General features: G+C 46.6%; 1 protein-coding gene across 2 annotated transcripts in view; it reads left to right on the forward strand.

The window, feature by feature from the left end:
- LOC131274580 (proline-rich protein 36-like) overlaps positions 1 to 26,025 on the forward strand; it is a 241,317-nt gene that overhangs the window by 158,252 nt on the left and 57,040 nt on the right. The gene's annotated exons all lie outside the window — the stretch shown is intronic.

A 26,025-nucleotide genomic window follows, 5' to 3' on the forward strand; every position in this document is an offset into this window, starting at 1 on the left:
AGCCCCACTATTTGGGTAATATTTACTGTGGCAGTCAATGAGATCCTGCTGAGATATGCATAAGCATAACCTCTGGAATGATCTCCTGACTCTCTTTGAAGTCTCTTAGACATATAAACTGATTTGTCTTTATCCTTTCCCCTTTTTTAAAAAGATTGATTTATTTCTCTCCCTTCCCCCCCAACCCCCGCCTTCACCTCGGTTGTCTGTTCTCTGTGCTGTTTGCTGTGTCTTCTTTATCCGCTTCTGTTGTTGGTGGTGGCATGGGAATCTCTGTTCCTTTTTGTTGCATCATCTTGTTGATGTCAGCTCTACGTGTGGGTGGTGCCACTCCTAGGCAGACTGCACTTTCTTTCACACTGGGCAGCTCTCCTTATGGGGTGCACTCCTTGCACGTCGGGCTCCCCTACATGGGGACACCCATGCATGGCAGGGCACTCCTTGCACGCATCAGCACTGGGCGTGGGGGAGCTCCACACGGGTCAAGGAGGCCCAGGGTTTGAACCGCGGACCTCCCATGTAGTAGACGGACGCCCTAACCACTGGGCCAAGTCCGCCACCCTCCTATATTTTCAGTGCAACTTCTCTTATAATCTAAAACTTCTTTAAAAACAAAGTTTATTATATGGAAAATATTCTACCAAAACAAAATCATATAATTAAATTTTAATGCCTGCCAAGACTCGAGTCTGGGGTCAGCTCCATTTGTCATGCAAAAGAGAGATGGAGAGTAGAAAGTTGTTTAAAAAATGCTCTAGCCCTGGGCTGAGACTCCCCTGGAGATAGGTCTTGGAGGAAAATGGAAAAAGAATGACATCCCCACTGTCATGTAATGTCACCATGTGAATCTTCCCAGGCCTGGCTGTGATACAAATCCCATGCTTTGGGCAAAGCTGTCTAGATCCTTTTTTTTCCCCAGCCAAAGAGGATATTGATCCTTTACGTGTATCCCGGGTCTTTGTTGAGAGAGCAGCCCCCAAGTGCTTTATTTATTCTATTAGACAGCCAGAAGGGAGCAGGGCATTCAGTGGAGTGTCCTTTGTAGGGAATGGGAGGAAGAGATGAGATGTGGGGGTGTTTTTGGGACTTGGAGTTGTCCTGGGTGGTACTGCAGGGACAATTACCGGACATTGTAGATCCTCCCATGACCCACTTGATGGAACGTGGGAGAGTGTGGGCTATGATGTGGACCATTGACCATGAGGTGCAGTGATGCTCAGAGATGTATTCCCCAAATGCAGTGAATATGTCGTAATGATGGAGGAGAATGTTGCTGTGGGGGGAGTAGTGGGGTGAGGGGCGTGGGGGGTACATGGGGACCTAACATTTTTTTAATGTAATATTTTAAAAAATGAATTAAAAAATAAATAATAAAAATAAATAAATAAAATTCTGACATGCTTAGGAAAAAAAAAGAGTATTAGAAAATTTCCTTTCCACCTCTAGATCAAGAGTGAGCTTAGATTCCATAGGAATGATGGATGCTCTTCCTCTGCTTGCAGTTCTCTTGATTCCCTGGTGTAGTGGTTGATCATCTTCACCTCCCTGTGAGCTGACCTGGGAAAGTCCGATGAACCAGAGAATAGGAGTGGCCACTCTGCTGAGACTCAGGGCCCAGCTGGCACATGGGCAGTACAGAAATACAAGTCCCCTGAGTATGGGCCATCCCTAGCACCAAAAAGTGACAGAAGAGGCATGTGTAGAAAAGTCACATCTGAGTACAGCTTCATCACACTCAGGAGCACAATTTCCAAAGTAGGGCCCTCTGACATGGCACAGAACTCCAAATCCATCTGCCATGACCATATACCCTGTGGATCTCTGTAGCCTTCAGGAGAACCAGTACCTAGGGTTATATCTCCTTTGGCTTTTTCTGGGGTGTTGCTGTGGTGTGAGGACAGCACCATCCCAGTGTCCACAGAATGGAGGAATAAAATATGGACTAGAGTAGACTTAGTGATATTCTACTATAGAACTATTGTGACGAGTAATAGAAAAAATTTTAGCATCGAGGTGGACAAATACCATATGATTGCACTACTATGAACCAACTATGTTGTTTAATATATTGTATGATTTTAAAAATTATATGTATCCAGTATATTAAGACATGTATGTTTTCTTTTTATGTTACTGTTTATATATTTAATTATTAAATGTAAAAAACAAATTTGGGGAAAAAAGGACGTTACACTGAAGAGCTGAGAGTTGGAGACTTTAAAATGTGGTGTTACTCAAGAAAAAGAAGTAACAAGAGAGTAACCAAAAGGTTTTTTTTTAGCACAGTAAAACCAAGTATGGATAAAACTGCATATATAAGACTGTTTTCTTTAATATTGAACAAATATATGTTTAACACTACAAGATGTTAATATCATCACATCACTTATGCTAATTGAAAGAAACCTGACACAAAGTAATACATACTGTATGATTCCATTTATACAAAATGTAAATGTAAATCAGTTTATAAAAATGAAATTAGATTAGCGGTTATGCAGAACTGGGGAAGGACTGTTAAGGGGTGTGGAGCTTTTGTTTTTAGAGTACTGAGAATGTTCTAAAATTTTTTGTGGTGATGAATGCACACTGCGACTATACTAAAAGTCACTGATTATACACTTTGGAAAGGTTATATGGTATGTGACTGTATCTCAATAAAACTGCTTAATGCATAAATAATTATATAAGAACCACCAGAAATAGAAGTATTTCCAGCCAGGGAAACAGAGAGGTAAAGAATTTTCTTATTAGTTTATTTTTATTTATTACTGAAATAATGGAAATATTCTAATAATGATTGAGGTAATGAATGCACAACTATGTGATTATACCAAATACCATTTGTTGTACACTTGGAATGAACTGTATTCTTTATTAATATGCATCTATAGAATTGATTTCGTAAAAACATACAAACATGTATCAGTAAAAGTAATTGGTTAAAAAAAAAGGAATGCTAATCCTCATCCAACCACTTAATTGCCAAGATTTTGGTATGTAGCCTTCCAGATAACATATATTCTTCCTCATCATATTTAGGATCTGTTGAGCAACAGTGCATTAGGAGAAAAACATGGTATCTGTGTGGAAGTGACAGGGCACCCAGCAGCCCTGCCCAGCTCCCCTTCCAGAGTGGCAATCCTGTGAAAACCACCTTTAGAAGCTCAGGGGGAACGACAGGGGACAAAAGAAGAGGGTGGACCTTGGATTCCAGGGATATGGGCTAGAGATGAAGGAGGAGCCCTGGGAGGGCAGGAGGAACCTTGGGGAAGAGGAGGGAACCTGGGCTGAGGGACTGTGGGTTGGGAAATCATGGAGAGGAGGGGCATGGAGGGGAAGGGTATGGGGGAGGGCCTTGGGAGTGGGGAAGGACCTTGGGAGGGGGAGAGAAAGTGGGGGGAGGAGAATGACCGAGGAAGGGGGGTGAACATGAGGGAGACGTAGAACCAAGAGGGTGAGGAGTGACTGTGGGGAGGGGGAGGTGGGACCATTGGGTTTGAAGGAACCATGGAGGCCATGAAACATGGCAGGGAGGGACCTGGGGTGGGCCGGAGGGACCTTGGTCATTCAGGAGGGACTGTGGGGAACAGAAGTACCATGGGAGGGGAGAGACTATGGGGGGTAGGGACAATGGTACAGCGGGACCTTGAGGGTAGGGCAGGCACCATTCCCTGCATTGCAAGACCATTATTCTGACATGGGGACCAGATTGCTCCACAGGCCAGCAGGACTGGGTGAGCGAGTCAGGCATTAAAGGACAAATATTACATGATCTCTCCGATATGAATTAAGCAAATCAAGCCAACTCAGAGAGCTAAGAGTTGGGAAGATAGATTTAGAGGAAATAGAAGGAGGATGTGAGCAAACACTCACACAGGCCAAGTCGATGATCAAGTGGAACTGAGTAGCTGTACAAGTGAAGGAACATGACAGGGGGCTTGGGCAGGACAAGCTTGGCAGGGGGCTAGGGTGGGGGGGATGGGTTGGATGTTCATAGAAATGGGATGGGGGAGGGAACAGGTGAAAACGGGGAATTGGCGCTTACAAGGTTGACAACATTGTTGAGAAAACTTCTGGCAATATGAGCAGGAAGGGTTGCTGGTGTAGGGGGTAGGATAGGGGACATGTGGCATAGGGTGCACCTGGGGCAGGCTTCTAGGGAGGGTGTCAGTGCTCATCTTGGCACAGTGTGTAATAACACTGGGTGGAGATCCACCTTAGACCCATGGACACAAACTGGCTGAAAGTGAAAGGTTGCCCTGAGATACTCCATGCAAGTAGTAACCAAAGAAGAACAGGGGCACCTATACTATTATCAGAGGGAACAGATTTTAAGTGCAAAAAGGTTATGCAAGATAGAGAAGGCATTAATACATTAATAAAACGGACCCTCCACCGGGAAGATATATCTATGCAAGAGTGCCCCGAAATGCACCAAAAAAACTCTGGGAAAACTGGAGAGAGAAATAGACATCTCGACAATAATCGCTGGAGACTTTAACACACCATTCACAGCATGAGACAGAACGGAACCACACAGAAGACCAACAAGGAAACAGAATGTAAACAATAGGAAAAACCAAGTTAGACCTAACGGTCACACAGAACACTGCATCCAAATGCACCGGGATAGGCCTTCTTCTCATGTGCCCATGGATCCTTCTCCAGGACAGACCACATGTAGGGCACGGTCCCGCTCTCAACAGATATGAAAGTTTGAATTTACACAAAGTACCTTCTAGGATCATAATGGAATGAAACTGGAAATCAAAAATGGACGGCAGAAAGGCAAATTCGCAGCTGTGTGGAGGCGGAACAGCATACCGCTAGATAAGCGGTGGGTCAAAGAAAATGCAAACAAAATCAGTCAATGTATTGAGACAAATGAAAACGAGGACACAACCTATCAAAACTTATGGGACACAGCAAAAGCAGTCTTGAGAGGGAACTTTTAAACCCTAACAAACACCTATATTTAAAAAAGAAGAAAGAGCTCAACTCAAAGATTTCACTGAAAGACAGCAACTAGGAAAGGCACAGAAAACTGATCTTCAAAGCAAGCAGAAGGAAAGAAATGATGAAGATAAAAGCAGAAATGAATGAAATTGAGAAAAAAATAAGCAGTTAGATGAAAACCAAAAGCGGGCTCTTTTAAGCAGATCAGCAAAATTCACAAACCTCTAGCAAGATTAACAAAGAAAGAAAAAAGCGGCACCTAAATACAATCTGAAATGAAAGGGGTGAGGTTATGACTGACCCCAAAGAACTAAAAGGGATCAAAGGGCATTTTATGAGAAACCGTAGGCCAACAAACTAGACCACCCAGACCAAACGGGCAGATTCCTCCAAGTGCACAAACCACCTACACTGACGCTAACAAGAAATCCAAGAACTTAGCAAACTGATCTCATTGAAAGACACTCAATCTGTCTTCAAACATCTCCCCACAAAGAAAAGTCCAGGACCATACGGCTTCACAGGTGGATTCTAGCATATGTTTCAAAAAGAATGAACACCAATCCTGTTTAAACTCTTCCCAAACACTGAAGAGGAGGGAAAGTAACCCGACACTTTTTATGATGCCAACATCACTGTTAACACCGAAGCCCAATGAAGACACTATAAGGAACAAAGTTACATGCCAATTTCTCTAATGAACAGCGATGCAAAAATTCTCAACGAAATATTGGTACATCAACTCCAGCAACACATCAAAAGACTTTTACTTCATGACCAAGTGGGATTTGTTCCTTGGAGGCAAGGCTGCTTTAACATAAGAAAATCAATCAACATAACACACCACAGTAACAAACTCGAAGGGGAAAAAGACCACCACCACACGATCACCTCCAGTCAGGCAGAAGAAAAGCATTCGAAAAAATCCAGCATCCTTTCTGATAAAAACACTGCAAAAGACACGAACAGAAGGTGAAATTCCTGAATATGGTAAAGGCATAATCAAACACGCACAGCTAACATCACACTCGGTGGGGAGAGGTCAGAAGCTTTCTCTCCAAGACCAGGAACAAGACGAGGACGCCCACCAGCATCACTGTTCCTCAACACTGCGCTAGGAGCTCTCGCTAGAGCAAGTAGAAGGGAAAACAATTTAAAGGCATCTGAATAGGAAAAGAGGAAGGAAAACTCTATTTGTGGATGACATGACCTGACATTTAGAAAATTCTAAAATGCCCACAACAAAGCCACTCCACCTAGTAAATGAGTTCGGCGAAGCGGCAGGGGACAATATCGGCAGGGAGAAATCAGTCATGTTCTTGTACACCTGCACAGCACAATCTGAGGAAGAATTCAGGGGATATTCCATTCACCGTAGCAACAAAAGGGCTCAAATTCCTAGGAATCACTTCAACAAAAGAAGTATGGGATCTATATGCAAAAAGCTGCAAAACAATGCTAAAAGAAATTTTAAGAGAACTAAACAAATGGAAAGTCACTCCATGGTCATGGACTGCAAGACTGAATATCATGAAGATGACAGTCCTACCCAAACTCATCCACAGATTCAATGCAATGCCAATCAAAACTCCAACAGCCTACTCGACAGAAACAGAAAAGACAATCACCCAATCATTTGCAAGGGAATGTGCACCTGAGTAGCAAAAGGCATTCTAAACAAGAGGAGTGACATAGGAGGCAGTTCATTGCCTAATCTTGAAACATATTACAAAGTTACAGTGGACAAATCAGCACCATACTGCCACAAAGAGAGAGACATCAATCGGTGGAAGAGAATTCAGGGTACAGAAATAAACAAACATCTCTGCGGTCAACTCGTTTTTGGCAAGCCTACCAATTCCATGTTAATGGGGAAAAACAAAAAACAATCTCTTCAACGAAAGTGGCTGGGAGAACAGGATATCCATAACCAAAAGAATTGAGGAGGGCCCCTGCAACTACTCCCTACACAAGAATCAACTCGAAATGGATGAAAGACCTAAAGATAAAAGCAAGTGTTTCCTTGAGGAAAATGTGGGGAAACATCTTAAAGACCTTGCACACGGTGGTTTCTCAGACTTTACATGAAACGCACACGCAAAACATGAAGAAGCAGATAAATGGGACCTCCTCAAAAGTAAACACTTTTGCATCTCGCAGGACTTCGTCCAAAGGGTGAAAAGCAGCCAACTCAACGGGAGAAAATACTTGGAAATCGCGCCTCCGAGAAGGTTTTAATACCCAGGATATACAAAGAGATGTTACAACAAGTCAACAATAAAAAGAAAAACAACCCAATTGAAATAGGGGCAAAAGACATGAGCAGACATTTGTCCAAAGAAGAAATACAAATGGCAAAAAACACATGAAGAAATGTTCAGCATCATGAATGATTAGGGAAATGCAAATCAAAACAACAAAGTAGCTATACCTTCACAACTACCACAACGGCCACTATGAAAAAGCCAGAGAACTGCAAGTGTTGGAGAGGGTGTGGAGAGAGAGAGAGCAACACTTATTCACTGTTGTTAGGAACGGAGAATGGTGCAGAGCCACTGTGGAGGAGTTCCTGGGTTTGGCAGTTCCTAAAGAAGTTGAACAGAAACTTGCGACGGGATCCTGCAATACCGCTATGGGGTATATACCCAGAAGGACAGAGAGTAGCAACACGAATAGACATCTGCTCACCTGCATTTACAGTGACGTTATTCTCAATTGTAAAAAACTGAAATCAGCCGACGAACCTGTAAAACAAACTGTGGTGGGTTCACACGGCAGACTCTTATGCAGAAGTAAGAAGAAAGGAAGACGTAAACCATGTGACAGCATGGATGAACCTGGAGGACTCATGTCGAAGGAAGCAAGCCAGACACAAAAGGGCAAATGCAGGAAGCTTGCGTCGCTACGACCTATGTGGATTATGGAATGTAACGTATGCTTCCATATATTTAAAATGAATATGAAACAATTTATACAGGAAAAAAATACATTTGTGCAAAAATAGCCAGAAATGGGATCTGTGGACAGCAGGGAAAGCAGAAAGAGATGGCGAGGGGGCGGATTTTCTTACTTTACATTTATCATTATCATTATTATTACCGAAATAACGAGAATACGGTAATGATGACCGAGGTGATCAAGGCACAACTATGCGACTGTGCCAAATACCACTGATAGTGCACCGTGGATGACCTGTATGCTTTCTTGATACGTGCCAATAAACTTGTTTTGTTTTGTTTTTAAAAGGCAAACAGCACTCAAAAATGGGAACATATGTGAATACACTGTGACCAAAGAAGAAAAGTTCAATCCATTTCTTCAGTAGGCAAAAACAAGTTGAAATCTGCTCTACATACTAGAAAGGCTCAAATCAAGAGACATAACACCAACTGTTCAAGAAAATGTGGAAAAACTGGAGCCCTCATCCATTTCTGATGAGAAAGCAAAATGGTGCTGCCACTTGGGGAAACATTTTGTCAGTTTCTTAAATATAAACTTACCACAATTCTTGATAATTCCACGCCAAGAAAACTATCCAAGACAAGGAAATTGTGTCTGTGGGACGATTCCTAGGGTAAGTCCACGGCAGCCAAAACGGGGGAAAAAAAAACACGAACACGAATGTCTATTAGCTGGGACATGGATAACAACAGGTGGTAAATCCTTAAACAGATTTATGTCTATTTAGGGGGAGACAAGCGAGTGGCAGGAGGGATCCTGAAGGGGAAGGGACAGTATGGGGGAGGGGTGGGAGAAATGTGGTGGGGGAAGGACTGTAGGGAGGAGTGGAGCCACTTTGGGGGTCAGGAGGGACCATGGGGGGTAGGATGGACCGTGGGGGGGGAGGAGAAGGAGGGACCCTGGGCGGAGGAGGGACCGTGGGGGGGAGGGCAGGCCGGCAGGGCTGGGCGAGGACCCCCGACGGGACCCTGCACCCCCTGCCCGTCCCCTCCACACCCGCGCAGGCAGCGCCCCAGTCAGGCACCGCCCTGCCCGGCCCCCACCCGGGCCCTGAGGGGCGCTGGACCCGCGGTGGCAGAGCCGCGCACATCTTTCCGGGACCCCGCTCCCCGCCAAGGAGAGCGAGCAGAAACTTGAAGGGGCGCGGGACGGGCGCCCCCTCAGCGCAGCACGGGGAGGCTGGCTCGCCCACTTCTCCGCGCCTGGGGGGGGGGTCCCCGCCCGGCCTGCGCCCGCCCGGACGCCACGCCGGGTACAACTTAGCGCTTCCGCGGGGCGGGGGACGCGGGCGGGGTCCCGAGGCGCGGGGCCCAGCGCTCTGCGCAGCCCCCACGCCACGGGCCACTCCACGTCCCTCGTGCCCTCCCTCAATTCACCTGGAGGCCGCCTGGCCTGGGTCAGGCGTGTCTGGGTCCCTGATGCCGGGCTGCCTTTGGGGGAAGCGCGATCTGAAGGGGCTCTGGGCGGTCACAGCCCGACCTAGGCCCTCAGCGGGTCCAGGGCCCCTGTGCTCCTTCCTCCTCAGACTTGGCAGCTTGGCTTTTCTCAGGACAGTCTTCAGGAATGATTTCCCCTGGCGGGCGTTCTGAGAACTTTGTTTCTCCCAAAATGATTCTATTGATACATATTAATAAATCCTACAATACGTCCAAAGAACTCAATCAGTGCTTTGGTAACTCACCTAGTTGTGCATGCATCACTTCTATCATTAGTAGTGTATTTTCATTATTTCAATAATAATAATAAAGAAAGGTAAAAACAAGAAACTTCACCCCTCAATCTGAGTCCCCTGCTGTACAGAGCTGCTAGTTCTGGCTACAATAATACTATTATTGATTTATTGAATGGTTTTATTCAGAAGTATTTACATACGATACTAAGGAGTATATTCAATGACTTTTATTATAATCGCAAAGTTGTGCATTCATCATAACAAAAAAAAAAGAATTATTTCTTTACTGCAAGAAGAAACACTCCACACCTCTTAGCATGCCTTCCCTAGCCTAAGGTAACCATTAATCAAAGCTCATCTTTATAAATTGATTTATATTTATTTTATATAAATGGAATGATACATAATACAAGATCTTTTTAACTTTCTTTTGTACATTTCATAATTGAAATACAAAAAGGAAAAAGAAAATACATTTGAATAAAAACATCCATTTCTCAATTAAATTTATCAGATACATATGGTTTTTTTTTCAATCATACAACATGTTCCACAATATATTGGGTTCATAGTATCACAATCATAGAGTATTTGTCCATTGGTGTCTGGCTTGCTTCGTTCAACATGTCCTGCACGTTCATCCATGCTGGAAATGTTTTGCTTAATTTCTTCTTACACCTGCATATTATTCCAACGTTTCACTCTACCACAGTATGTTTACCCATCATTCTGTTGATGGGACACCTGGGTCGTTTCCAACTTTTGGCAAACCGCTATGAACACAGGTGTGCAGATGTCAGTTCTTGTCACTGCTCTCAGTTCTTCTGGCTATATGCCCAGTAGTGGTACTGGAGGGTCACAGGGCAAATCTATGGTCAACTTCTTTAGGAACTGCCAAAGGGACCTCCACAGTGGCTATATCATTAAGTGTTTCTCTCTCTCCACATCCACGTGTAGTTCTCTGTCTTCTTAATAGTGACAATTCTGGTAGGTGTGAAATGATATCTCATTGCAGTTTTTAAAAATTTATTGTCTTTGTTTTGTTGTTTTATTACTTCATTCTTGCTTTGATTTGCATTTCCCTAATTATTAGTGATGTTGAGCATTTTTTCATATTTTATTGGTTGCCATTTGTATTTCTTCCTTGGACAAATGTCTGTTCAAGTCTTTTGTCCATTTTTTATATTTTTTTATTAATTTATTGAAGTATAACACTCATACGTAAACATACACAAACAAGAAGTGTATAATAATCATTGTGAACTTACAAAACAAGCATATATAACATCTTACAGGACTCTCACCACTCACCCTACCACCAATAACTGCATTGTTGTTAAAACTTTTTAACTAATAATTAAAGAGCATTCTCCTAATATTACTACTAATCAAAGGATTTTCCCCAAACCAATCCTATTATTGTCTTCATATCATATATAGATGAACATACATAAACAATTAAGTGTGTAGTAAAAGTTGTGAGCTGACAAAGCCAACATGCGTAACATCATACAGGGATCCCATACATCAAGCCTCCACCAACACCTAGCATTGTCGTGAGACATTTATGACAAATTATGAAAGAATATTGATAAGATCTTACTACTAATCGTAGTCCTTATCTTACATTTGGTGAATTTTTCTCCCAAACCACCCTAGTATTATTTTTTAATATATTTTTTATGACAGAAGTTGTAAACTTATAAAACAAGCATGCACGTGTGCACAATTAACAAACAACAACCCTCCATCAACACACCACACTGTGGTGGAACATTTGCTACAGATGAGATAACATCATCTGATTGTTGCCATGACCATAGTGTACATTGGGCTCTCATTTTCCATACTGACTCATTATCAACACAGTACATCTTTCACATAGGTGCTAGATTATTATTACTGCTAACCACAGTCCATAGGTCACTCCAGCTGTATTTTCCCATGCTTCTCCACCTTCCCAGTACCCTGCCATACTGATGCCCATTTGCTCTAGCTCACAAAGGACACCCTTGCATCTGTTCCCATCAACCATGATTCTCATCCACCTCTTGGATTACTATGCTATTCAGTTCCTAGATTATTCTCTAGCATTCTGTCAATTGGCATTTACATCCCTACATGACCATTTCAGCCATGTCCCCATTTAGACACTAGCTGTTACTCACTATGTGTTACCATCCACTCTATATATTTCTACACTTTTACAGTAATGCTAATTAAAACTTCTACATACATTAAACATCAGTAGTCCATCTCAGTCCTCCACTTATCTCCTTTAAGGACCCACCACCTACCACCAGGTCTTGAGGATATTTTCCTACAATTTCTTCCAGAAATTTTATGGTTCTTGCTTTTATTTTTAGGCTTTTGTTCCATTGTTTAATTAATTTTTGGATGAGGTGTGAGATAGGGGTCCTCTTTCCTTCTTTCTACTATGGATATCCAATTCTTTCAGCACCATCTGTTGAATGCACTGTTCTCCCCGAGCTGTTTGGGTTTGACAGGCTAGTCAAAAAAAATACTTGACCATATATGTGAGCATCTGTTTCTGAACCATAAATTTGGTTCCGTTGATCTTTGTGTCTGTCTGTATATCAATATCATACTGTTTTTAACACTATACCTAGGTAATATGATTTAAAGTCTGGAGACGTGGGTTTGTTTTTCTTTTTATGATGAATCTGGCTATTCAGGACCACTTACCCTTCCAAATAAATTTGATGATGATGTTTTCAAAAAAATTTTATGCTAGTGGAATTTTTATTGGGATTGCATTGAATCTGTGAATCAATTCGAGTAGAAGTGACATCTTAATGATATTTAGTCTTCCAATCCATGAGCATGAAATATTCTTCCAGTTATTTAAGGCTTTTTAAAAATTTCTTTTAACACTAGGCTGCAGTTTTCTGAATACAAGTACTGTATATCGTTGGTTAAGTTTATTCCTGACTATTTGAGTTTTATCTGCCATATTATATTTTCACCACTCCTTTGACACTTTTAATTATTATTGGTATAATCTTCATTTCTAGACTCTCTTCCAGGCCTCACTCTCCTGACTTTTCTTTTCAGGCTCTAACACACCCTTTAGTATTTTCTGAAAATCTGGTCTCTTGCTTAGAAATTCTCTCAGTTTCTATTTGTGAATATTTTATTCTCACATGTTTGAGAGCTGTCTTGCTGGATATAAGTTTCTTGGCTGGAAGTTTTTCTCTCGTAGTATCTTAAACATATCAGACCACTGTCTTCTTGCCTCCGTGGTTATAGTGAGAATTCAGCACTTTGTCTTACTGGATATCCCTTATATGTTATGCCTTGCTTTTCTCTTGCTGTTCTCAGAATTCTCTCTTTGTCTTTGTCTTTTGACATTCTGATTAGTATGTGTCTCAGAGTTTGTCTATTGGGATTTTCTCAGATGGGAATACGCTGTGCTTCTTGGACATGGATATCTAGGTCCTTCAATAGAGTTGGGAAATTTTCTACCGTTATTTCTTCCAATATTACTTCTGCTCCTTTCCCCTTCTAGTCTCCTTCTGGGACACCCATGATACTTAGGCTTGCCTGCCTTTTGTTGTCATTTAGTTCCCTGAGATCTTGTTCACTTTTTTCCATTCTTTTCTTCATCTGTTCTTTTCTATGTTCATTTCCAGAGGCCATTTCTTCAAGCTCACCAATCCTTTCTTCTGCCTCCTCAAATCTGCTACTACATGATTCCAATGTTTTCAAAATTTCATTTATTGCACCTTTCATTCCCATAAGATCTGCTACTTTTCAATGTATGCTTTCAAATTCTTCTTTGTGCTTATCCAATGTGTTCTTATCCCTAGTCTCTTTACACTGTTTGGACATCTACGATTAGTTGTCTCAACTCCTTTACATCACCTGGAGGCTAATCTTGTTCCTTTAACTGGGCCATAGCTTCCTGTTTCTTGGTATGGATTGTAATGTTTTGTTGGTGTCTTGGCATCTGGTTTGCTAGAGTATTTATTCTGGGTGCAGTTTTTCTCTTTAGGGCTTCCTGCCCTGTCTTCCCTGCTGGTTGTGCAGTAGGAGCCAAGGATGTAGTTGGCGCTATAAGCTGTGGAGGCTCAAGCTGCCCTCATTGCCTCAGGGACTGATCCTTCTCCCCACCTTCTCCATTGCCAGGGATAGGGACAGAGTCGCAGCTGTGTGAACAATCCAAGTCATGCAAGCCTAGACTCTAGTTGCCCAGAGAGACAGATGAAGCTTCGTGCCCTTCTCCCCTGCCTGCGGCAGGGATGGAGCTCCAGGTGTGGGCAGCAATCTCTGCAGTGCGGATCTAAGATGACCTCAGCTTCCCCAGTAGACTTCTGATTTTCAGTCTGGGCCAGCCAAAATGGACCTGCAGTTACCTGGGTAGCCTGGTGCAGAGCCCACTAGCCTCCTCCCTGACAGAGGCGGGGCTGAAGCCTAGGCTAGTCCTTTCCACCTGAAAGAAACCGGTTTCTATGGAAACCGAGAGTCTGTCAGGAAGGCTTCCCCTCAGGCTGGGGGTGGAGTCAAATGGCGGCCACCAGCCTCTTTCAGACTTGGGCAGATTCACACCCCAGCTGTTCCTAGGGTTATACCTTAACCCCTGGAGTCTCTCCATCAGTAGCCAAAGTGGGCAGTCAACCGTCTCCTGAGCCCTTGTTTTTGGGAAATGGAGCTTCCAATTCCCATCACAGAACAGCTCCTGGGGCGGCTGGGGCCACCAGAGCAGGACAATTACTAGCCTCGGGGGCTTGGCCGGTAATTTCCCAGAGAGGCTGGCACAGGTCCCGGCAGCTTCCTCCCTGCTGGAGGTGGGACTGGGGCGGAGGCTAGAGCTGCATTCCGACCTCAATGGAAAGAAGCCGGTCCCCACCAGCACTGGGATTCTCAGTCTGCCCCGCTTCCCCTCATGCCAGGTGCAGAGGGCGGCTCCTGGCCTCTTTCTGACTTGGACATGTTGAAACTTTAGCTGTTCTCAGGATTAAACTTTAGCCCACTGAGTTTACGCATCAGTAGCTGCAGTTGGTGCCCAACTGTCTCTTCCTCCCCTGTTTTTGGGAAGTGGAGCTTTCAATTCCTGTCATGGAAGAGCTCCCGAGGTGGCTTGTGTCCAGTGAAGGAAGGGCACCAGCCTGCCCATTTTTCAATTGGGTCATTTGTCTTTTTATTGTTGAGTTGTCATGAATATTAAACCCTTATTGGTTATGTGATTTCCCAATATTTTCTCCCGGTGCGTTGGCTGCTTTTTCACCCTTTTGCCAAAGTCCTGTGAGGTGCTAAAGTGTCTAATTTTGAGGAGGTCCCATTAATCTATTTTTTCCTTTCATTGAATGCACTTTGGGTATAAGGTCCAAGAATCTGCCACCTCCGACCAGGTCTTTAGGATGTTTCCCTACATTTTTTAATCATAGTTTTATGGTCCTGGCTTTTATATTTAGGTCTTTGATCCATTTTCAGTTGATTCTTGTATAGGGAGTGAGATATGGGTCCTCTTTCATTCTTTGGTTATAGATATCCAGTTCTCCCAGCACCATTTGTTGAAGAGACTTTTTTGTCCCATGAACGTGCACTTGGTAGGTTTGTCAAGAACCAGTTGAGGACTAAAAGTGGAACTGAAGTTGGAATTCCAACAAGATGATCATTGTGCTCTCACCTTCACCCTCCCCAAAGTCCTCCAACTGCTTCATTTGCACCAGCATTCCAGGTCTTTGTGCCTCCTGTTGGGCCTTGAGCATGGCAGTTGCTTACAATTTCTAACCTTCATTAGTTTGTATTTTGTATGAACCCAAAGTGAATAGGCTGAGAGTCTTTCTTTTAAAAAAATCCTGTGCGGTGGGGGAGTGGGAGGTATAAAGGAACCTCTTATATTTTTTACAGTAACATTTTTTGTCTTTATTTTTTTAATGTTACACTAAAAAAATATGCGGTCCCCCTATACCTCCCACCCCCCTCACCCCACTCCTCACCCCATAACAACAACCTCCTCCATCATCATGTGACATTCTTGCATTTGGTGAATACATCTCTGAGCACCACTGCACATCATGGTCAATGGTCTACATCATAGCCCACACTCTCCCACAGAGCACCCAGTGATCCACGGGAGGACATACAGTGTCTGGTAACTTAATGTAACATTTTTCTGTGATGTATGTATCTTCAAAAAATACAATTTACAAAAATGATGGGGTGGGAGGTGGGGAGTGGGGTGTATGGGAACCTCGTATGGTTTTCATGTTTTTTAATGCAACATTCTTTCTGATCTATTAACTTTAATTAAAAAGTATAAAATAAATTAATACATATAAAGTAACTATATAATAAATAAATAAATAGAGGGGGGAAAAAATCTCTGCTAGATGATAACTTCCCAGTGACGAGAGTAACATCCTTCATTCTGCACAAAGTATCTGCACAGACACCTTCAATAGACACATGGCAATTACTCTTAAACAACAAATGCCTGGGGTTATCTGCCTTTCCAGAATGCCCAGTTCTTTCTCTCATCTTCGGGTTGATAATTACATATCAGGGGATGTCAGAGCCCAGAGGAAGTTAAAACGTTAATCGTAACCAGCTAATGCATCTTCTTGCCTTCCCAAAGGAGAGATAGCCCCAGAGAGGTTGCGACTCAAGCAGACTGATGCAACAAGTACACAGAGCCACTGGGTGCTCAGCTCTGGTGGCAGAGCACACCAGCTGTGCTCCTGGCTCCTGGTGCCTCTCAGGGAACCCAAAAGCTCTGGCCATGCACTGCAGGTCACCTCTGTGCCTGCTTGAGGGAAGTTTCCATCCTCGGCCTGGCCTCCAGCCCAGTCTGTGGGGAAGCCACCAAAGGACCTGCTTCCCAGAATGCACTGCCTCTTCCCTCTGCGAGGACAGCCCCAGCCTCACCTGCTGCTGAGCCACTTCCATCTTCTCTGCCTCGCCAGGGCTCTCACCCTCTTTCCGATCATTTTCTTCCAGATTCCTGCAGAAGCACAGATTGAACAAGAGGGTGGGAAGGGATCTTGAGGCCCATCCACCAAACACAGAGAATGCTGTCCGCTCTAGCTCTGATTCTCTCCTCCCCCACGGGCAGGCAAGGGTGGGCCAGGTGAGTGGCCAGAGGGTTTTGGGAATGAAGAAATTTGAACCAGCACCCAGACTCGATTTCATCCATGCTTTTGGGGTAAGCTTTCAGGTGTTCGCTCCTTCCAGGGGAGTAGCACAGCCAGTGCCATGTCTAAGGGAGGAGTTATTGCTCAATGGGTATTGGGTTTCTGTTTGGGGTGATGGACAGTTGTGGTAAAGGGTGGTGATGAGGGAAGCACAACACTGAGTGTGATCAACCCCACTGAATGCTATGCTCCAGAGGGCCGAGATGGGAAAGTCGATGTCGTTTGTATGTTTCCACAACTGGGGGAAGAGCAACTGAAGAGACAGTGACAATTAAATACAATACATGATCCTGGATGGGATCTAACAAAAGAGGGGAAAAGCCTCAAGGGGCAATTCTGGGACATAAGAAAAAATGTTGGATTATAGAATGTCAACTTTATTTCAAGGTAAAATTTCTTGAACTTGAAATTTGCACTTTCCCCCTATAGTTTTGACATATCACTTATGTAATCTAAACCTTCTTTAAAAAGGAAAGAAGAGAAAATTGCACTTGTGTTTACATAAATGAATATCTTCTTCTTCGGAAATGGACATGGGTGTAAGAAATATTCAATAGCCAGGCCCTGAGCCTCAACAGACTCCAGCTCCTACAATCTGATTTATTGGACTCACCTCACTCAGCTAAGATGGAGTTGAAGAAGGACAACCACCACACCATGGAGCCTAGAGTGCCTACAACTGAAAGCAGGAGGAGTGCATCCAGTATCCATGTGGAATCTGAGCCTCCTCTTGACATAGAGGTGCAACGGACACAACCAATCCAAGGTCCACAGAGAAAAGGTGGCATTGGAGTGGGAAAAGTGGACATGGCGGCTGATGGGTATGGAGAATGGCAGGAAGAGATGAGATGTGGAGGCGCCTTTGGGACTCGGAGTTGCCCTGGATGGTGCTTCAGGGGCAATCACCGCACATTGTAAATCCTCCCAGAGCCCACTGGAGGAATGGGGGACAGTATGGGCCATGATGTGAACCATTGACCATGAGGTGCAGAGATGCCCAGAGATGTACTTACCAAATGCAACGAATGTGTCATGATGATGGGAGTGAATGTTGCTGGGGTGAGCGGTGGGGTGGGGGTGGTGGGGTTGAATGGGACCTCATATATATATATTTTTTTAATGTAATATTTTTACAAAATCAATAAAAAGTAAAAAAATAAGTATTCAAGAAGCATGATATGTACAATCTACCCTGAGGGTTTAGAAAATACACAGATGACAGATAGATGATAGAATGATCCAGCAAATGTGGCAAAATATTAGGCTGGTGGATGTGGTTATCTGGGGAGGTGGTTGGAGTTCTCTGTATGAGTTTTGCATTATTTTTGCAACTGAGCTTTCAATTTTCAAATTATTTCAAAATAAAAAATTTTACAAAAACAGAGAGTGGCGTGGATATAGCTCAGTGGTTGAGTATCTGCTTCCCGTGTACGAAGTCCTCGGTTCAATCTCTGGTACCTCCTAAAAAAAACAGAGGGGGAAGCAGCTGTGGCTCAATCAGGTGAGCTCCTGTCTACAATATGGGAGGCCCTGGGTTCATGTTCCGGGGCCTCCTTTTGAAGGCAGGCTCACCTACACGCTGCGGAGTACCACCTGGCCCACAAGGGCCGTGGAGAACCGACTGAGCAAGGTGATGCAACAAAAAAAGGCAGACAAGTGAGGGCTCAGAAGAGCACCCAGGGAATGGACACACAGAGAAGACAGCAAGCATGCCACAAGGGGGAAGGGAAAATTTTAAAAATAAATAAATAAATAAATACAGACACAGAAGAATGCACAGCGAATGGACACAGAGAAGGAGCCGGCACACACAAAATAAAAACCACAGGGGGGAGGGTGGGGTAAAAAATATGAGGGGAGAGGATGTGGCTCAAGCAGTTGGATGCCTGCCTCCCACATGGGAGGTCCCAGGTTCAGTTTCAGGTACCTCATCAAGAAGATGAGCAGACCCGAGTGGACACAGTGAGCAGAGAAAACAAGCATATACTGCAAGCAGACACCATGAGCAGACAACTGGCAGGAACAATGAACAATGAGCAAAACAAAACAAGCAGGGAACAGATGTGGTTCAAGCTGCAGGGTGCCAACCTTTAACATGAGAGGTAGCAGGTTGGTTCTGGGTGCCTCCTAAGGAGGATGAGCAGACACAGCGGGCAGATCCAATGGGCAGACAGTGAGCAGACAACAATAGCAAGCAAAAACAATGAGTAGACAATGCGGGAGCCATCTCCGTGGCAGGGCGGGGGGGTGGAGGGTTGAGGGTATATAATAAAAGAGAGAGAGAAACCCAGGATGCCAAGTTAGATTTGAATTTCAGGTAAACAAGGGGCACTAGAGTTTAGGATAAGTACGTCAGACTCGAGAGCCAATGACGGCCCTGCTAGACATCAATCTGGGATTGGAATAATCCACTCAAAACAAGCCCCCAGCCCAGCCCAGCTGGGGGGGGGGGCACTCACCAAAGCATGAGAGAGGGTCTGGTTCCTTGAGGGTAGGGGGAGTGCTCTGGCTTTCAAAAGTCTCCTCTGGCCCCATGCTTGTGACCCTGAGCTGGCTCCTCCATTTGGCCACCTTCCTTTGACCATGACCTACAATGATCATCCTTCCACACCAGGAAGGGGTCTTCTGTCACTCGTGCATGAGGAGCTAGATGCTTGGCTTCTTGGGGTTGGGGTGGGGCAGGGCAGATCTAGGTTCAGGACCTTTCCAAGGGGAGCTTAGAGAAGTCATCCTGGGTTTTCTGAGGGAGCAGACTTTGGCTGCCTGTCGGCACTTGGGATGAGGAGCACCCAGATGAGGCGGGAATGGTTGGAAGATTGCAGAGAGTGGAAAGTGGCCATGTGGCAGTGCACCAGGTGAGCCGAGGCCACACTGGGAGTCTGTCTTTGGGAAAGCCTGCTGGCCTTGCACCCCGCAGACACACAGGTGTCCCCACTGCCAGGCCAGACCCAGGGAGAGGCTGGAAAAATCCCCTGGGAAATAATCCCCTTATCTTCTTGGCTTTATTGGTGTTCTTTGAAAGTGTATTCTGGTAAAATACACATCACACAAAAGTTCCCATTTTAGCCATCTGTAAATGCACAACTCAGTGGCATTTATTTCATTCATGTCACCTCCACCCACCACCCAAACTCTTCCATCACCCCAGATGGACCCGTGGCCTCATTAGGCATCACCACTCCCTGTGTCCCCACCACCAGCCCCTGGTCACCTCTGATGTACTTTATTTTTTCTTCCTTTGAGCAGTTTTGAGATGTGTTCATGTGTATCTCAATATTCTCATACATCTTCTCAAGACTGTTGGGAATTCCTGAGGAATTTCAATGGAGGTGTGCCACATGGCCTGGAAATGCCACTACTGGCTATACAGCCAGAAGAACTGAGAACAGTGACATGAACAGACATCTGCACACCTGTGTTTGTAGTGACGTTATTCACAATTGCTTAAAGTTGGAAACAACCCAGGTGTCTATTAGCCGATGAATGGATAAACAAACTGTGGTATAGTCACACAATGGAACATTATGCAGATGGAATACGTAGGTCACATGTCGTGAAGCCTATGACAACATGGGTGAACCTGGAGGGTATTATGGGGAGTGAAGCAAGCCAGACACAAAAGGACAAATACTGTAGGACTGAGCTATTATGAACTATATTGTGGAACATACTGTATGATTCCATTGATATAAAATGCTAAGGTAAATCAATTCACAAACATAATTAGATTAGTGGTTACACAGGGCTGGGGAAGGACTGCTAAGGAGTATGGACTTTTTCTTTTTGGAGTAATTAAATAGTTCTAAAGTTTTTGTGGTGATGAATGCACAAATTATGACTATCCTAAAAGCCACTGATTATACTCTTTGGATAGATAGATTTTATGGTATGTGACTATATCTCTGATCGACTATCTATTCCCATGAATTTACTTATTGTGGATGTTTCATATAAGTGAAAGCACACACAATAGTGGCCTCCTACACCTGGCTCCATCCCTCAGTATTATGTCCCCACATTGCAGTGTGGGTCAGAACTCCATTCCTGTTTTTGCTGCTTTTTGTGTTTTTAGGAGGTAGCGCAGATCAAACCCGGGCCCCTGCACATGGTAAGCAGGTGCTCAGCCACTGAGCTACATCTGCTCCCCTCCTTTGTGTGGCTGAGTGACTTTCCATCAGCTGGCTGGATCACATTTTGCTTCCCCAAAATGTACTGAGGAATGCTTGGGTGGCTTCCACCTCTGGACTAACTCAATTAAAGCTGAAGTGAACTTTGGGGTCCAAGCATCCACCCCAGCCCCCTTTCTCAATTCTCTTGGGCAGAAACCTTAGAGTGGGGAGTGGGATTGCCAAGTCAGAGGGTTATGCTACATTTAACTTTCTGAGGATCTACCAACCAGCCTTGCTTTTTTAAATTTTTAATTATTATTATTTATTTATTTCTCTCCCCTTCGCCCCAACCCGGCTGTCTGTTTTCTGTGCCTATTTCACTGCATCTTCTTTGTCCGGTTCTGTTGTTGTCAGCGGCACAGGAATCTGCGTTTCTTTTTGTTGTGTCATCTTCTTGTATCAGCTCTCCGTGTGTGTGGTGCCGTCCCTGGTCATGGTGCACTTTCTTTCACGCTGGGCAGCTCTCTTCATGGGGCGCGTTCCTTGGGTGTGGGGCTCCCCTACGCGGGGACACCCCTGCGTGGCAGGGCACTCCTTGCGCGCATCAGCACTGTACATGGGCCAGCTCCACATGGGTCAAGGAGGCCCGGGGTTTGAACCGTGGACCTTCCATGTGGTAGACGGATGCCCTAACCACTGGGCCATGTCTGCCACCCCGGCCTTGCTTTTGATGCAGAGCTAGATGCTGAGACAGAAAACAAACCTGGTGGACGAGGGAACCTGGGATGTGACCTGCTGGGGATTTCCTTCTGTGATTCCAGGGGACAGAGGGACATCCTGATGGCAGGAAGAATGTCTTGGAGAGGTGACACCCCCTTTCTAGGGGAGGGTGGGCTCAAGAGGCAGTCCAGTGGCAGCCATGCAGGGTCTTCTTGGGAGCTGGGACCACAGACCTGACTCTGGGGCCACTCCTCAGTCACACCCTGTGCAGCATCTAGGTGGTACAGGAGCCTTTACTGGACTCTCAGCCTCAGGCTAGGGGCTACAGCTTGCTGACCTTGAGGGCCCAGCCCTATGCAGATCTGTGTCCAGTCAGTCTCAGGGAGGGGGACCACAGTGTGGTGGGGAGGTGGCCCCACCATGGGCACTTGGGCTCCAACCTCTGGCCATGGCGCCTTCCATGTCCTTGGCATGGAATGCAGGACATTGGCTCTGGGCAATGCCTGGGAGGCACGTTTGATGGCCCTCACCTGCCTTGGAAAAGCTGCAGGTAGGATGAGCAGCTCCAAGGCCACCCGGTGCCCCTGGCAGCCCTGTCACCAGACAGTGGTGGGCCCTATTCTGCTCGGATGTCCATGCCTTGGAGCCTCAGAGCAGAGCAGGACAGGTTGGTGGCTGTGACCGCTTGGCCCCCTGCCTGTGCCATCACTGCCCCCAGATGCCCCCAGTGGCCCTCTCCTCACTGCGCTCTGCTCTCTTCTCCAGGAGGGGATGACACCTGCTCCCCATCATTGTCAGGCTCTTCAGGAGAATGCCCCCTCCCCAGGGGTGGGAATTAAGTCCCTCAGGATCCCTGATGCCACCTGGACACAGGAAGCCCTCCTCACATATTTAGGGAATGAACAACACTGACACGACACTGGAATCACCTCAGGCATGGGCAGAGGAGGGGAAACTGAGGTAGTGGGTGCAGGCCACCCAACACCAATACTCCATGGGGCAGCTCCAGGTCCACAGGCTACCCCACCCGGGTGGCTCCCAGGCCCACAGCGCCTCCTGGTGGCAGACGTCAGAAGCACCAGGGCCAGCTGGTCACCTCAGGGGAGACCCCTGCTGGCACCCAGATGGGGAACCAGACCCTCGCCATCACCCAGGCGAGCATGGCCCCGACGGTCAGCCTGCGCTGCCATAACAAACACGACGGGCACAGGAGCAGGCAGGAGGCATCTAGCCTTTCACCGCTTCTGAGGCCAGAAGGCCAAACCTAAGGGTGCTTTCTCCACGGTCTATGGCTCTAGCTCTGGCCTGCCAGCCCCCTGACTGCTCCTGCCCCCATCACCCAGCATCTGCCTCCTTCCAAGAGTCTCTGCTCTAAAGCCCTAGCCACACAGGGTCAAGGCCCCTTCCGATTCTCTTTGGCCTCAAGTTAACCAATAACATCTTCCAAGATCCTACTCACAGGTGGGTTCGCGCCTATGGGACCTGGGTTAGGCCTGGAGCTGGTCTTCGTGGGGGACCCCAGTCAGTCCAGAAGGGGTGGGCATACCCCTGACTGCCTCCCCAGCCACCAGCACCTCACAGCCAGCAGGCCACCCTGAGGCCCACCTGGATATTTTTTGGGAAGCTGGAAGGGGACAGGCAGTGAGTGTCAAAGGGAGGAATTTTTGTCCAGTTGCTAGACAAACAAGCTGAGATGTCCATCCATCTCAGCCTCCCAGGACTGTGGCATCCAAATGCCACCAACTGGGGACTTACGAGCAGAGATCCGTGGTCTTGACCCTGTAGGCAGGGCCCTGGAATACTTAGCGTGGAGGCATCTTGGTGGTGGTGGCAATCCTTGGTTCTCCACTCTGTCATTGTGTGGCCATCTCCCCAGTGTCCATTTGTGTCCATTCTCCCTCTTGCTATGAGGCCACCAGCCCTTTTGGATCAGGGCTCTCTCACCTCCAGTTTGCCTCAGTTTAGCGAATCATATCCACAAAGACCCAATTTCCAAGTAAGGCTCCTTTCCCAGGACTGGGAGTTAGCTTGAATGTGTCTTCTGGGGGGATGCAGTTCACTCCATAACACCATCTCACCCAAAATTGGTTTCTTTGGAGCAAAACTTCAACCCAAAAACTCCATGTGGCTGAGGTGGGAAGCTGATGCATGATGGGACCATTTTCCAATCCTCAGGACTCCTTGGGCCCCCTGACCATGGGGCTGGCAAGTCTGAGCTGCCACCGACAGTCACCCTCACTTAGGCCCCTGCTCCCCACAGTTGGGGCTGTTCTCTGTCCACCCACCTGCTGCTGGGCAATCTTGCTGAGCCTCGTGTTTAGTTCAAGGGGCATGAGAGGGAGCTCGAGTTCCCAAGGGGGCAGAAAGTGCAGGCAGGAGCCACGTTGCGTTCCTTCCCTCCTACCAGGGCCAGGACTTGGCCAGGGACCACGGACCTCAGTCCATCAGCAATGCCACTTCAGGGTGAGGCTGCCTGGCCCGGCAAAGGGGAGCCTCAGTGGGAGCAGAGGTGCCTCCAGGGAGTAGACCCTGGGAGAACATGCCGGGCAGGGAACCGGTGGAAACGTGCATGGAGCATTCTGGAACCTTCACAGAGAGGCGAGGAGTTTGGGAAGTCAGAGGGCTGTGTTCTTGCTTTTGTTTGGCCACTGAGTGAGAGCGGCCACTTGGGGGAGGTCGGAGAGGAGGCTGGATGGCTGCCCGATGGGATAATGGGGCGTGGGGGTTCAGACGCCGGGGGGAATGGAGAGGGTCAGGAATAGTTTGGAATGGTAAGATGGGAGGGACTTCAAGGACGCAGGGTGACCCCTGCTCTGGGCCTTTCCCCTTCTCGGCCCGTGTGCCCCATGACCCACTCCCTGAGCGTGTCCTGCATGGAGCCCATTTTTGCCTACTGGAAAACACCTGACTAGCTTTCCTGAGAGTTTCCCACAATTCTATGGCCACAGCACTCTTTCTTCATGTGCTAACACCCAGCGTTTTGTGGAAACTCCTCTGGGAACTGCTGGTACATTGGACCAGATCCCTGTTCTCTGGCGCGATGCCTGCATGGCACCCCCAGCACCCGCCCTCAGCCACATGTGTATGTACATGGGTCCACTTCTCCTTCCTGACCCCCAGGCACCCCTCTTGCACCCGCTTCACCTAGAGGCACCTCCCTGCCCCAGCCCCATACCCTGCCTCAAGCCCACCATTCACACACGTCTGCCAGGGCAGGTCCTGGGGCACCCAGCCCCCTCCCCAGGGTAGAGTGTGGGCTCTTGGCCGTGTCATCCGGGTTCTGTACCAATTCTTGGCCACGCGGCATCTCCAGACCTGACTCGCAACGCCTTGGAGGGTTGTGAGGCTGGGAGAATTCCCTCCAGAACCTTCTCAGCACCTGTTGGGTTCTGGACGTGGTGCTGGGTGATGGCACTGGGGGGGAGGTGGATGTGGGCACTGCGTGAGGAGAACAACACCTGCTTTCCAGGTGGGGTGGTCCTGGAGCCCCAAGAGATGCTGGGAGGCACACCCAACCCCTGGGGGCACTTTATTTGGGGGGGTGCCACATGAACATCCTCCCTGGAGGCCAGCAGAAGATGTCTGGGTGAGGTCCCCAGTTTGTCCCCAGGGCCAGACATGGGACACAAAGTGATTCAGGAAACCAGGGTGCACACCGTGCTCTGGTCAGGGACCTCTGGGTTCACAAGTGGTGAGGCAAGGTGCCACGATGCCCTCGCCTGCCACATGAATGGCTGTGAGAAGCTAGTAAGGCACAGCTGCGTCAAGCTGCGGTGGGTGGGGTGGGGCAAAGGGAACCTGTTCCCTGGGGACAGCTCAGGGCCAGAGGGGCAGACGCACAACCACAGACAGCAGAGAGGGTTCCTGCAGCTGTTTACTTTGAAAACACAGGAACAGAAACCCACCAACAGGGAGCGACATTCTGTGTATATGTCAAATAAATCTTGGTTTGGGAGTGGATGTGTCTCAAGTGCTTGAGCCCCTGCCTTGCAGGGAAGGTCCTGGTTTGGTTCCTGGTGCTCCTGAAAGAATAAAAACAAACAACAAGCAAAACAAACAAAGCCACCTCGGGGCAGCCACATGGCCCAGTTTGGTTGCCCCAAATGCATGTTCAGATTGGGGTCACAGTGATATTTTGGGCCTCAAAATTAATGTCAGTTCTGAGTCAGTGTCCAATAATCCCTGAGTGTCTGATCATTTCCTTTTCTCATGGGGAAAGCTGGGAGGAAGATGAACAGTATAAAATGGGGAAGCACAGCAGGGTGAAGAAGACCCGGGCATCCCTTCAGTCAGGGCTTCCAGGTCTGTAAATGATCCTGATTTTGAATTGACTGAGGGGGCATGACTCTGTTTTTTGGCACTTGATCTAAAATCCTTCTCTTATACATTTCAAGAAAGAGTTGAGTAGATTTTCTATTTCACTTACACATATCCCACAATCCCCTAC

This window comes from Dasypus novemcinctus, chromosome 19 (assembly GCF_030445035.2).
Source record: "Dasypus novemcinctus isolate mDasNov1 chromosome 19, mDasNov1.1.hap2, whole genome shotgun sequence".
Classification (NCBI taxonomy): domain Eukaryota; kingdom Metazoa; phylum Chordata; class Mammalia; order Cingulata; family Dasypodidae; genus Dasypus; species Dasypus novemcinctus.